This window comes from Mus musculus, chromosome 14 (assembly GCF_000001635.26).
Source record: "Mus musculus strain C57BL/6J chromosome 14, GRCm38.p6 C57BL/6J".
Classification (NCBI taxonomy): domain Eukaryota; kingdom Metazoa; phylum Chordata; class Mammalia; order Rodentia; family Muridae; genus Mus; species Mus musculus.
The window spans coordinates 30,725,365-30,740,154 of record NC_000080.6 but is presented as its reverse complement, the minus strand read 5'-3'; the positions used below and the strand labels follow the sequence as shown (position 1 = coordinate 30,740,154).

The following is a 14,790-nucleotide window of genomic DNA, read 5'->3' as shown; positions in this document are numbered from 1 at the left end:
TGCCTCTCTGCTGTGCTAAAACACTACCCAAAACCAACTTGGGGAATTTATTTTAGCCTATGGACTTTTAGGTCATTTCCTCCACCACCAAGGAAGTCAGGCCAGAAACATGGAGGTAGGCAAAGGCCATGAAAGAATGCTGCTTGTTGGCCTTTTCTCCATGGCTTCCTTAGCTTGATTTTTTTATTTCACACTTATTTATGGGGAGTGGAGGACATAACATGGCATGCATGGGAGGGCCAGGACAAACTGTGACAAAGACAACTCCTTTTCCAACAAATGGATCCTGGGGAATGGAACTCAGATCGTGTTCGGTGAAAAGCACCTTTATCTGCCTATCTCCCTAGCACCTCAGCTACATTTTTTTTAATGCAACCCAGGACCACCAGCCCAGGGATAGTACCAATGACAGTAAGTTAGACCCTCATAGATCATCAATCACAAATAAATGTCCCACAGACTGGCCTACAGGCCACTCTTAAAGATTTCCTTAGTTGAGTTTCCTTTTTCCCAGATGACTCAAGCGTATGTCAAGTTGAAAAAAAATTAACCAGCACAGAAAAACCTAAATTTTTTGTCCTTCCCCATCCCTTGAGGTGGTGAGGTGGCTTAGCTGTAAAGACACTAAGCTCAGTTTTGAATCCCAAGGCCTACATGGTAGAAAGAGAGAACCGATTCTCATGGGCTGTTTTCTAACCTCCACACTACCACATGGATGTCACAGCATCCATGCACTCACCGGCACATACATACTAATTAATAAATGCAGTTTAAATTTTTTAAGAAAGCATTAAGTCTTTAACTAATTAAAGCAAAATTAATTTTCTAGCAAAATATTAACACTACAAACACTATCTGAAAAACCAAATTGCAATAAGTGCCTTTAAAGTATATACAGCAAAGTAGCATGCTGTAATAAAGAGCACTTCATTTCTTCTAAAACTTGCAACTCCACCAGTATGCTCCAATAACAGACGGAAATTAAACTTTTGGACCTTTTCCTTCCATTCTACAATTAACTTTGTTTTAGAAATTAATAAAAATATTTTATTATGCCAGAAAAAGTAAAATACTTTGAAGCACACAGAGCATTAATCAAAACAGCAAATGACTAATACATAAGCACTCCACATAACTCTCCCTCAGCAACTAGAGAGAAACAGGGGAGCATTAGAAATAACATAAAATTTAAAAGTGGGGGCCCAGTTACCATGCACTGTAACTCTTACTGTGCTGTTATGTTCACAGCCACACATTAACAGTTCCTGATTCACACCACCCAGGCAGTCTGTGGACCTGCCCACAGTCCTGGGTCTAACTGAAAGAGATGGCTTTGGCTGCCTCTACTTTCAGAAGGACAACTAGTAGGAACCTCAGGAAAATTAAACAATTACATTAATGAGGACGCAGCACAAGAGCTCAAGGCTTAGTACGTTATTTTAAAAGGAAATATGAAATTACTTTATTAAAATTTACTTTCTCCATTAAAACTTGAAGTATTTTGCCTGGTATAGTTGTACATACCTAGAATCCAAGCACTTGGGAGATGGAGACAGGAAGAGCAAAAGTTCTAAAGTCATCCTTTGTTACATGGCAAGTCTGAGGTCTAATCTTGTCTGAAAACAATACAAAAACCATTATTTAAGTCTATTTTCTACACCAACAACACAATATCCACACTAATTTCTACACTAACAAAACAATACAATTGAGTAAGTATCCTTAGACCAATTAACTCTCTAATCTTTAATCCCACAATAACTTGTTTCTTAAAACAACTCTACAAAGATGGTAGCCTATATCTCTGTCACCACAAGCTCTTTCACATCACTTCTCAAGGGCACAGAACTTAATCAACTGTGCATTCCTTACACCTCCTAGAACCTTCTTCACACCGCAGCTACTTAACATTCGGCATGTGCATTTCTATATTAGATAGAGATACCTAACTCACTAATGTCTAGTCCTAATATGCCCAGTATAGCTGGTAGAAGAATTGGAGAGGCCATCAAAGAGGCCCTGTAAATTCCTTAGGTAGCATCTGGAAGCAATCTGATTGGCTCTCAGTCCTCTTGAAATACTATCAAGAGATGTCCCCAATTTTTTTTGTTTGTTGTTTTTTGAGACAGGGCTTCTCTGTAGCTGTGGCTGTCCTGGAACTCACTCTGTAGACCAGGCTGGCCTCGAACTCAGAAATATGCCTGCCTCTGCCTCCCAAGTGCTGGGATTAAAGGCGTGAGCCACCACACCCAGCAAGATGTCCCCAATTTATGTACACACACACACACACACACACACACACCTGCTGTGTAAACATTGTACGGCACAACTTGCCAGGTTGCCCTGTTCATAAGTCTTTCAAAGTACAAAAAAACTAGATTAACCCTAAACAGCTGCTTATGGTAGCTAATCTCAATTGTCAACTTGATGAATCCTCAATCAACTGAAAAGCTTCTGCATACCTGTGAGAGATTAGGTTGATTAGGTTAATTCAAGTGAGATAACCAACCCACTATGGGTCTCACCATTCATTCCCAGGGGTTCTGGGCTGTATAAAAGGAGAGCTGAGCACCAATGTGCATCAGTCTGCTTCACACTGTAAGTGCCAATGTGACCAGGTCCTTCAACCTCCTGATGCCAAGACCGTCCCACCGAGACTGAACAAACCTATTAACCCATGAGCCAAAATAAACCACTTTGTCCCTTACACTGTTTTTATCAGGGTATTTGGTGACAACTGGAAAAGTAACCAATATACTGCTAATATCCACGTTTCTTTTGCACAGAACATTTCTAGAAATTTTGTAATACTTGGATTTTGGGTATAGTTGTCTTAAGTCCAGTGCTCTAACATTCTTTTGTCTACCTTCATGAGTTAAAACAAAAGTTGCTAGAACAACAAAATAAATGTCAAAAAGAAGGCCACAGAAGAATGAGAACACTTTGAATGAGAAGATCTGGCACAGGGAAAGGGACCTATAGGGTCTAGTAAGCAGCCAAAAATGACTGTGGACTTCTGATCCTCCAGGCTCCATCTCTTAAATTCTGGTATTACAAACGTGTACCCATTGTGCTCCATTTATATGGTGCTAGGAATCAAAGACATGGTAGGCAAGAACTCTAACAATAAGCTATAGCCCCAGCACCCTCCCCCAGCCCTCTAAAAAAAAAAACAGTTTTTAGAAAAGCATTTTATTTTTGGATTTTTAATTGAAAAAAATTTATATAATATATTCAGATCATGGATTCTCCTCCCCAAACTGCTCCCAGACCCTCTCCACCTCCTACCCACCCAACTCCATGCCCTTTAAACAGGCAAACAAAACAAAATTTTAAAAAGACAAAAAAAGAAATGTAAGCAGACACACACACACCCCACCCTAGACCCATAAAAACACAAAATTGGAAGCCATGATATATAAGCAAAAGACTAGTAAGAAAAAATGCTCAAGCAAAGTCATATGTGACAAAAATCTAACAACATCATTGTCTGTTTTGTGCAGGGCTATCTACTGCTGGCATGGGGCCTATCCCTAAATGTGGTTAATATACCCAGTGTGATCCCACTAGAGGAAACTAACTTTCCTTTGTAATTCTAGCACTCCTATGGTAAAACAGGAAGCAGACCCAGAAGAATCACCTTCAGGCTTACCAGTCAACTAACCTGGAGTACACAGCATAGCAGAAACAATAAAGACCAGTCACATTTCATGCGAATATGAGATGCTTATCTTTAATAGTAAATGGTTTCCTGTAACATTTTCTTTGTAAGCTAACTACAAATTCTAAAATTACTGGAGTCCAATTTTCCTAAATTTGCCCCAATCAATCCCATCCAGTAAAACACTAAAGATCAACATACATACACAAATGCGTGCATGCCTTTCCCTATTTACGGAAGATGGGGAAGGAAAACAATAACCAACAAAGCCTAATGCCTATAAGGTCCTCTTGTGCCCCAGTAGCTGTCTCCCTGTCTAAGAGATCACAGGTTCTCCCCAGATGCAGGCCTAGAGCAGGTATTTATTAACAATGGTGAAAGGCAAGTGGAGCAACAGACTTGTTTCTGAAGCTGCCATCCTGCAAGGGACATGCTCTCAGCAGTCACCCCAGGGCAATGCAAGTGAGCGTCCTCCACTCCACTCCCACGCTGAGCCTGAGAACTAGGTGCTTCTTCATAACTCCTCCTCCCTCAAAACACAGCAAACGGCCTGGTGCTCAGTCCTGAAGGTTCTGCTGAGAGCAAAATACACTGCAAATATCTGAAGAGGCTCAGCTTTCTTGGGAAAATGGACATTATAAATTACTATGACTTTTTAAGGTTTTTTTTTATTTGTGTTTTTTTCAAGACAGGGTTTTTCTGTATAGCCCTGGCTGTCCTGGAACTCACTCTGTAGACCAGGTAGGCCTTGAACTCAGAAATCCGCCTGCCTCTGCCTCCCAAGTGCTGGGATTAAAGGCATGCACCACCACGCCCAGCAGTATTTTTAATTTTTTTATGTGTATGTGTGTTTTGCTTGCATAGACCTCTGTGCACAATGTGCATACACAGTGTCTGCAGAGACCAGAATAGAGTATCAGATCTCCTAGAACTGGAGTTACAGTCAGCTGTAAGCCACCATGTGGGTGCTGGGAATTGAGCCTGGGTCCTCTGGAAGAGCAACCAGTGCTTTTAATTTTTACTACTGTAATTTTTAGAAGTGACATTGGGGAAAGGAACCTTGCTAACCTAAAACATTAATCAAATAAGCCCTGTATCATGCTGTAATGAGTTCACTCCCAGAGTGAGACTATCTTGAAAGAAAGAGGAAAGGAAGGAGAGAGGAAGAAAAAAAAAACTGCAAGCAACAAAACATGGCAAGATACTGGCTTCTCACCTTTAAAACCAAAACAAGCCTCGAAATTGCTTGTTGTCCACATACCTCCACTTAACATGCATATATGTCCAGACATTCTTCTCAGTACTAGGAGGCCATGATGAATTCTGTCTTCCCAACAGCCTTTACCATCTTCACCAGAGCAGCTGTGCTAACTGCAAAAGACCCTCACCTGAGATTCCAGCCACTTATGCCTAAACCTCCATTCCAGCTGTATGTTGACTTTGTATAAGCTGCAGATAGTCTCAGGAGGCCATAGAGTATACAGTGCCTGAAACACGCAGCCATGAAGAAGTCACCATAATGGGATGAGACCTAGCGATACTGCTGCTTTGGCGTTACCTACAGTCCTGTACGTAACCCCTCACCCCTCTGAGCTCACCAAGCTGGACTCTGGTGGAAGTGTTACTCAGACTGTCCTTGGTGTCTGACCTGGGGAGAACCGGTGTTTGCTTTTATCACCCCAGGAAAAGCAACAAAGACAAACACAGCTCTTGTCTACATGGATTTCCCAACAGTAAATACAAGCAACAGTGAATTAGAGAACATACTTCTATTTCTCCAACAAGGAACAGTATGTAAAGTATTCTTATATGCATCAGTTTTAGTATTTATTAAGTATGTTTTAAAGTCTTACAATGAACTAAAACTAGCTAAAAACAAGAGCACGTCATGTAGGAATAAGCATCATAAATAAAACCGTGACAGGAAAGGAGCACCTAGCATGAAGGTAATAACAGTCAGGACTGAGTAAGACAATGGAGCTGACCCTCGCTCGCCATCAAAGGTCACTAGGTCCAAGGCACTTGAGAGGCACAAATGGTCCATGCGGAAGGAGTGTGGGACAACCGAAAATGGCAGAAGTGGGCAAGGAAGCAATCACAAGGGCAGTGCTGGCCACATGGGAGTTTAGATTGGTTTTCATCCTCACGGAAGGCTCCCGAGTATGGGAATGACAAAATGAGATCTGAGCAAACAATTGTTTCACATTTACAGGAAATTTACATTTTTAAATAAAAATAACTTTACAAATGCTGTCCCAGCCTAGCGTTTCTGTGTCTTCAGTTTTTATCTTTAGTAATTTATCTAGTATCTGTTTGAGGTAAATTCTGTGTATGGTATTGAAGAGAAATAACAAAACTTTAATCCCAGCATTTGGGAGGCAGAAGCAGGTGGATTTCTGAGTTCAAGGTCAGCCGGGTCTACAGAGTGAGTTCCAGGACAGCCAGGGCTACACAGAGAAACCCTGACTTGAAAAAACCAAAAAAAAAAAAAAAAAAAAAAAACAACCCAAGTCTCTAACCTTGAGCTCATAGAGCCAGGGGAGGGTTGACAAATAATTAGAACTGTAATATAAGAAGAGTATGTACATGGTGGCCCATGCCTTTAATCCCAGCACTCAGGAGGCAGAGACAGGCGGATTTCTGAGTTCAAGGCCAGTCTGTTCTACAAAGTGAGTTCCAGGACAGCCAGGGCTACACAGAGAAACCCTGTCTGGGGGTGGGGGGGAGTATGTAGACTGCTGTGTGTGCCAGGAGAAAAGGTGATTGATACAGCCTCAAGGAGTCCAAAAATGAAGCTCTGGCCTTATAAAGCAAGCAGGGACTTGGCTGATGGAGAATTCCTCTAAGTGCTACCTTCAAACCACTGGTGATATAAAAGAAAATCCAGATACTACTGAAAACTCTTCCTTTACAGCAGTTATAGAAGATTATTGAAGTGGAATGGGGAAAAAGAGTTAATACATAAAACTTGCAACTGTGGTGTCACGGGTATTAATGATTAGAACAGTTTTGGTTTTTGGTTTATTCATTTGTTTTGTTTTGAAGAAGAACAAAAACAACTCTAATAATCTGGTAGGGTGTTCTGGTAGAAGTGTTTACATGTACTATGTTCATTAAAATCTACTACCTGTGCCAGGCATGGTGGCACACACCTTTAGTCCCAGCACTGGAGGCAGAGTCACCTGGATCTCTGTTGCGTTTGAGACCTGGTCTACAGAGCAGGTTCCAGAACTACACAGAGAAACCTTGTCTCAAAAAACATCTTTAAGTAAAACCTAACAATGTACCTCAGAATCTTAAACAAAAATAAGCCAGGCCCCAAAATTAGAGATAATAAATTCCACAAATGAAATGGTGACAAAAGGACAGAAGGGATGATACTCCTCCTAAATGTCAGGAAAACAGAGTTGGTTCTCTGAAAAAATAATGAGGTAGAGAAATGCTGAACCCAAGAATGCACAGACCCAAATTAATAAAGTTAATTAATGACGTGAAATTCAGGGGATCAATAAATAATACTCTGAAAAAGGAATTGCAATAAATTGGAAAATAAAGAAACAGACTAATTTCTAGATACCCATGACCTAACAAAATGAAACCATGAGGATATATATTAAAAAAAAAAAAAAAAAAAAAAAAACCTAATCAGATCTATAATGAGTAGTAATACTGAAGTGGTAATAAAGGATAAAATAACATTACTGCTCCTCAAATTATTCTCAAAAGCAAACAGGCTAATCTTGGCTGTCAACTTGACTACATCTGGAATCAACTAAAACTCAAGCATTTGAGGTGAGAAGATTGACCCAAACCTGGGCCACACCTTCTAGTGGCAGCCTACATAAAAGGACTTACTACAAGAAAATTTTTGCTTTGGCCTGCTTTCCCTCACTCTAACTAGCTAATCTGTCTATCTTCCAGCTAAAGCAGTCTTTAAGGATACTAAAACCTTTTTCTTCTGGATTCCAACACATACTGAAGACCAGCTGAGACATCCAGCCTCCTGGACTGAACTACCACCATATTCTTGTCCTTCTAGTGAGAAAACAGCCATTATTGGACTAACTGGACCACAGCCTGTAAGCCATTCTAATAAATCCTGTGTGTGTGTGTGTGTGTGTGTGTGTGTGTGTGTGTGTGTGTTTGTGCATGCGCCTGCTCCCTGTTCAAAATACATGGAGTAGTATAACAGAACAAGGGCAAAATTAGCATCGTCATCACAACAGATGCAGAAAGCTGTTTAACAAAGTTCAACACACCCTTTTATGATAACTCCAAAGAAACTAAGGACTGAAGAGCCATAATATAGACTATAGCCAATTACAGTAGTCAACACAAACAGACAAAACTGAAACTGTTTCTAGTCTAAAACAAAGAAGGGGCCAACTCTCATTATTCAGTACAGTGCTTAAAATCTTGGCCAAAAGCCAGGTGAAAGATAAAAAAGAAGACAAGAATTATCGCTTTTGCAGACGATATGATTTTATTCTTAGAAGGGCCTAAAGTCTTCTACAACACTCTTATAAACACATTTAGTAAAGTAGCAGGATGTATCAGTGGCTTTTGTATACACTAATAACAAAATTGCTGAGAAAAAAATTAAACAATCCTAGTCACAAAAGCTTTTAAAAAAATTAAATCTAGAAATAAACCTACCCAGAGAAGTGAAACATATACAATGAAAGAGTTTTTTAAAAGAAGAAAAATAATGAATTCATTAAAAGATGAAAGAAAATCTCAGGTCACAGATCAGGAGAATTGCTAAAATGGTCATAAAAACACCATCTACAGATTCAATGTACTCAACATCCAGAGTCCAACGGCACTCTTCACAGAACTTTAAACAAACTTAAAATGCATACGGAAGCCCAAAAGTCTCAATAAGGCCAAAGCAATCCTAAACAAAACCAGCAATGCTAGAAGCACAACACTTCAAAATATCCTACAGAGTCATTCTAACAACATGATACTGATGCAAAAACAGACACACAGAGAAATAGAATAAAATCTAAACCATACACCTATGTCCACCTAGTTTAAGAGAGGTGCCAAAAACATGCTTGTTAACAAACAGAGCTGAGGCAAATCCATTTCCACACACAGGAGATCTAGACTACATCCCTCTCAACCCAAACAAAAATCAGCTCAAATGGATCAAAACTCCTAATGTAACATCTGCAACTCTAAAACTGCTAGAGGAAAAGGTTGGAAAATACTTCAAAATGGAAACCTAGGCAAAGACGTTCTGAATATATGACTCCATTAGCCCTGGACATAATAGCAAAAGTTAACTTATGTGATTGTATCTAATTTGAAAGCTTCTACACAGAAAAAAAAAATGCCAGAATAAACGTATAGCCTACAAAATGTGAGAAAAACTTTGCTAACTATTCATTCCACAGGGAATTAAAGATTTATTTTTAATTATGTGTCTGTACATGAGTATGTGCACATGAGCGCATGTGTCCACGAAAGCCAGAGGTGTAGGATCACTCTGAAACTGGAGTTACAGGTATTTATTGAAAACTGACATACAAGCTGGGAAAAGCAGTTTATGCTCTTAATGACTTAGCCACCTCTCTAGCCCTTCATGTGGAACTGAGTATCTAGAATATATATAAAGAATTTAATTTTTTTAAATTGGAACAAGTAACCCAATCAGTAAATGGACAAGTGAACGACACACTTTTCAAAATAAGAAGTACAGATAACCAATACAGGGAAAATGTCAAAGTGTCTTAGCCATCAAAGAAACACAAAACCACATTGAAGCTAAGTGTGGTAGTGTACACTTATAATTCCAGCACTTAGGAGACAAAGACACCAGGATGTGGAGCTCAAGGCCAGCCTCCCCCCTGCCCCCACTTCAGGTCAACTTGGGCTACATGAGAGACAGTCTCTCAAAGAAAGGAAGGAAAGAAGAGAAGGCTAGGAGGAAGGGAGAGAATAAAAAGAAAAGCCCCACTGAGATCCTATCTCATCTCAGAATATCTATCACCAAGGGAAAAAGACAAATGTTATCAAGGGTTCCTCATTAGCCCCTGCACCCACTTACACATTCCCCCAGGCCTATGACCCCTGCAGTCTTGAACTGTAGTCACCCACACAAGACTTCACAAGGTTGGGGCCATCAATGGTTCCTCTTGAAGAGGATGGAGTGCTCACAAGGCAGGTACTTGAGACATTCCCCTCCATGAGTAAATAGGACAATAGCTGAAGATAACCACTGTTCTTTGTTGTAGCCACTCTGAAAGATGCTCTTGCTAATGGACATAATTCCTCACCCCAGCTGCTGTAAGTAACTACAAAGGTTTAGATTGGTCCCCCAACCTCCATGTTGGCAGTATTGTTTCTTTGGTTGCACTCAAGCCCTATATGGGATGAACAGATATTTGTACAGTTCTCTCTGGCAAGTTACTAGGACAACATGTGGGTGGGATGTTAACTAGTACCCATGGGGCCCAAAAGAGGGTGTCAGATTCAAGGGAGCTGGAGTTACTGACAGCTCTAAGCAATCTGAGGTAGAAGCTAAGAACCAAATTCAGGTTCTCTGTAGAAGCTAAAAATGCTCTTTAACATCTGAGCCAATTCTTCAGCCCACTAGAAGTTGTTTTTTTAAGCTTTATTTGTATGAGTGCCTGCCTACATGTACATAGGTATACCATGTGTTCATAATCACACACATATACATTATGAGTAAAATTTCATTTCAAAAGAATTTACAACTCCTCAGCATGTAACTACTCAACTCCTAAAATCTTTAATTCTGTAAGATCATTTCCTCCATCTGACTAGATTTATATTTTATAAATACAGATTAAATATTACATATCTAAAAAAAGCATTGTGCACAGGGTTATTAAGTAAGTCAATAAGCTTACCTAAATGTTTGATAGTTATCTATTAACTCAGAAGTGAGAGGAAAAGGGGACCACACTTAGCCTAACCAGAAAAGGTAGTGCTATGTCCAATTTTCTGAGGAAACACCAGACTGATTTCCAAAGTGGTTGTACCAGCTTGCAATCCCACCAGCAATGGAGAAGTGTTCCTCTTTCTCCACATCCTCACCAGCATCTGCTGTCACATGAATTTTTGATCTTAGCCATTCTGACTGGAGTGAGGTGGAATCTCAGGGTTGTTTTGATTTGCATTTCCTTGATGATTAAGGATGTTGAACATTTTTTCAGGTACTTCTCAGCCCTTCGGTAATTCCTCAGTTGAGAATTCGTTGTTTAGCTCTGTACCCCATTGTTTAATAGCGCTGTTTAGTTTTCTGGAGTCCAACTTCTGGAGTTCTTTATATATATTGGATATTAGCCCCCTATTGGATTTAGGATTGGTAAAGATCTTTTCCCAATCCGTTGGTTGCCTTTTGGTCTTATTGACAATGTCTTTTGCCTTACAGAAGCTTTGCAATTTTATGAGGTTCCATTTGTTGATTCTTGGTCTTACAGCACAAGCCATTGGTGTTCTGTTTAGGAATCTTTCTCCTGTGCCCATATCTTCGAGGCTTTTCCCCACTTTCTCCTCTATAAGTTTCAGTGTCTCTGGTTTTATGTGGAGTTCCTTGATCCACTTAGACTTGAGCTTTGTACAAGGAGATAAGAATGGATCAATTCAAATTCTTCTACATGCTAACCTCCAGTTGAGTCAGCACCATTTGTTGAAAATGCTGTCTTCTTTCCACTGGATGGTTTTAGCTCCCTTGTCAAAGATCAAGTGACCATAGGTGTGTGGGTTCATCTCTGGGTCTTCAGTTCTGTTCCATTGATCTACCTGTCAGTCACTGTACCAGTACCATGCAGTTTTATCACAATTGCTCTGTAGTACAGCTTGAGGTCAGGGATGGTGATTCCACCAGAGGTTCTTTTATTGTTGAGAATAGTTTTTGCTATCTTAGGATTTTTGTAATTCCAGATAAATTTGCAAATTGCCCTTTCTAACTCTGTGATGAATTGAGTTGGAATTTTGATGGGGATTGCATTGAATCTGTAGACTGCTTTTGGCAAGATAGCCATTTTGACTATATTAATCCTGCCAATCCATGAGCACGGGAGATTTTTCCATCTTCTGAGATCTTCTTTGGTTTCTTTCTTCAGAGACTTGAAGTTGTTATCATACAGATCTTTCACTTCCTTAGAGTCACACCAAGGTATTTTATATTATTTGTGACTATTTTGAAAGGTGTTATTTCCCTAATATCTTTCTCAGCCTGTTTATCCTTTGAGGAAGGCCACTGACTGGTTTGAGTTAACTTTACATCCAGCCACTTCGCTGAAGTTGTTTATCAGCTGTAGGAATTCTCTGGTGGAATTTTTGGGGTCACTTATGTATACTATCATATCATCTGCAAAGAGTGATATGTTAACTTCTTCCTTTCCAATTTGTATCCCTCTGACCTCCTTTTGTTGTCTAATTGCTCTGGCCAGAACTTCAAGTACTATATTGAATAGATAGGGAGAAAATGGGCAGCCTTGTCTTGTCCCTGATTTTAGGGAATGCTCTATTTAATTTGATGTTGGTTACTGGTTTGCTGTAGATTGCTTTTACTATGTTTAGGTATGGGCCTTGAATTCCTGATCTTTTCAAGACTTTTACCATGAAGGGGTGTTAAATTTTGTCAAATTCTTTCTCAGCATTTAATGAGATGATCATGTGGTTTTTTTTCTTTGAGTTTGTGTATGTAGTAGATTACACTGATAGATTTTCATATATTGAACCAAAATATACACATAAATGATAAAATGTTTAATGTACCTCAATTATTTTTATGCTCTAGGCAGGGATATGTTATGTGTAGCTCTAAGGTTATTTTACAAAGACAAAAGTAAAAACAAACCAAAATAGTATCTTGAAATTATTGCTACAATCTGTTACACATTATTTTTATCAAGAGAAATTTGTGTATGTGTTTCAAAAACTTATACACAATGGGTGGGGTGGCTAGAGCAATGGCTCATCAGTTAAGAGCCCTTGCTACTCTTACAGAACAGGGCTCTCTTTTCGTAGGACCCACATGGTGGCTTACAACCATCCCTAATTCCAGTTCCAGGAGTTCTGAAATTCTTTTCTGACTTTCTCCAACACCAGGCAGGCATGTGGTGCATAGACATTCATGCAGGCAAAACACTCATGCACATAAAATAAATAAATCTTTTTTTTTTTTTTGGCTTTTTTGAGACAGGGTTTTTCTGTATAGCCCTGGCTATCCTGGAACTCACTTTGTAGACCAGGCTGGCCTCGAACTCAGAAATCCACCTGTCTCTGCCTCCCAAGTGCTGGGATTAAAGGCGTGTGCCACCACTGCACAGCTAAATAAATCTTTTAAAAATATTTAACTCCTCAGAGGACAAGATTACTAAATTTGACCTCAAGCAAAATAATTGTTGTTTAAATAGCTTTAAACTGAACAACAATAACAAAATAAACTGTATATCAGCAAGAAAACTTTTTGAGCTATTTAACTAATTACTAAACTTCTTATTTCACCTTATGTTGTCATTCCAAGTGTGTAGCCTTGACTACCATGAAGGCAAATCTTAGCTATCAACCTGACTACATCTGGAATCAACCAAGACCCTTGCGGCTGGGTATGTCTGTGGGGATTTTCCTATAGGGGGGCTTCTGAAGCCTCAAGGCACAGAGCTCTGACTGACCTGGACGTGTTTCTGTGGACCAGGCTGGCCTCAAACTCACAGAGCTCTACCTACCTCTGCCTCCTGAGTGCTGGGGTCAAAGGCGTGCAACACCATGCCTGACTGAGAGATTTTCTTAACTGGGTTATTTGAGGTGGGAAAAGTCACTTAAATCTGGGCCATACCTTCTGGTAGAAGCACACATAAGAGATATACAACAAGAAAGCTTTTTCCTGTTTGCCCTCACTCTAGCTTACAAATCTGTCCATCTTCCTGCTGAGGCAGTCCTTGATTACTAAAAACTACTTTGGGATTTCAACACATACTAAAAACAACAACTCTACAGAAATCCTCTGAACTCCAGGACCAGACTGGAACTGCTGAAGACACCCAGTCTTGTGAACTGAAAAACTACCAGAATCTTGGCCTATCAGTTGGGAGAGACTACGAAGACCATAGCCATAGTCTGTAAGCAACTCTAGTAAATCTCATCCATATATACACATATATACACATATACATACATACACATATACACATTTTATACACATCTTTTGTATATGATCTATACACACATCTTTTCACACTTATCAGTTCTGTTCCTTTAGAAAACACTAATACAACTATTAACAAACCATCTTCCATCCAGACCATAGCAACTCTAATAAATCTTTCATATACATATGTGGATATATATATGAATATATATGTGGGTATATATGAATATATATAGTATTTTTGTATATATGATACATGCACACATACCTTTTTTTCATGCTTATCATTTATGTTACTTTAAAAAACACTAATACAGCGGGCAGTGGTGGCTCACCCCTTTAATCCCAGCACTTGGGAGGCAGAGGCAGGCGGATTTCTGAGTTCGAGGCCAGCCTGGTCTACAGAGTGAGTTCCAGGACAGCCAGGGCTATACAGAGAAACCCTGTCTCGAAAAACCAAAACCAAAACAAAACAAAAAAACCAAACCACTAATACAACTACTAACAAACCACTTTCCATTTCTCATTTAAGACCCTCTCTGAGAACTGTAGAGATGGCTCAGTGGTTAACATAGTTGTTCCAAAGAACCTGAGTTCAATTCCCAGTACCTACAGCAACTGCCTGTAATTCTAGCTCCAGGAGAATCCAAACCTCTGAATTCTGAGGGCACCTGCACATTCTCACATGCACATACACGTAAGTTTTTAAATAATAAAAATAAATCTTAAAAAAATACACTCTCTAAGTATTACCTCATCCCAAAACCCAATCCTTCCCACAAAGTCCTCAACTACTCTATCTACCCCAAATCAGTTTAGTAATTAACTTCTTTCTATGCTAAGTAAAACAGTAAAAAGGAACTACTACATACTACTGTGCACCATGCCATGAATGCTGCTACTCCTCCACGGTGCTCAGTTCACTAAAATAGCTGACAATCTACAAAGTTCAAGACATATTTCACATCATTTGACAGAATATGGACTCGAGGCTAGA

General features: G+C 39.5%; 1 protein-coding gene across 9 annotated transcripts in view; it reads right to left on the bottom strand.

Moving 5' to 3' along the window:
* Window positions 1-14,790, bottom strand: part of Sfmbt1 (Scm-like with four mbt domains 1) — a 107,873-nt gene that overhangs the window by 82,567 nt on the left and 10,516 nt on the right. For 4 of the 9 annotated variants that reach the window (XM_011245121.3, NM_001166531.1, XM_011245120.3 and 1 more), the window contains exon 2: window positions 1,525-1,616. The exons of the other annotated variants lie outside the window; for them this stretch is intronic. The gene's annotated coding sequence lies outside the window, so the exon portion shown is untranslated. The remainder of the gene's footprint in view (window positions 1-1,524; window positions 1,617-14,790) is intronic. 9 annotated transcript variants of the gene reach the window in all.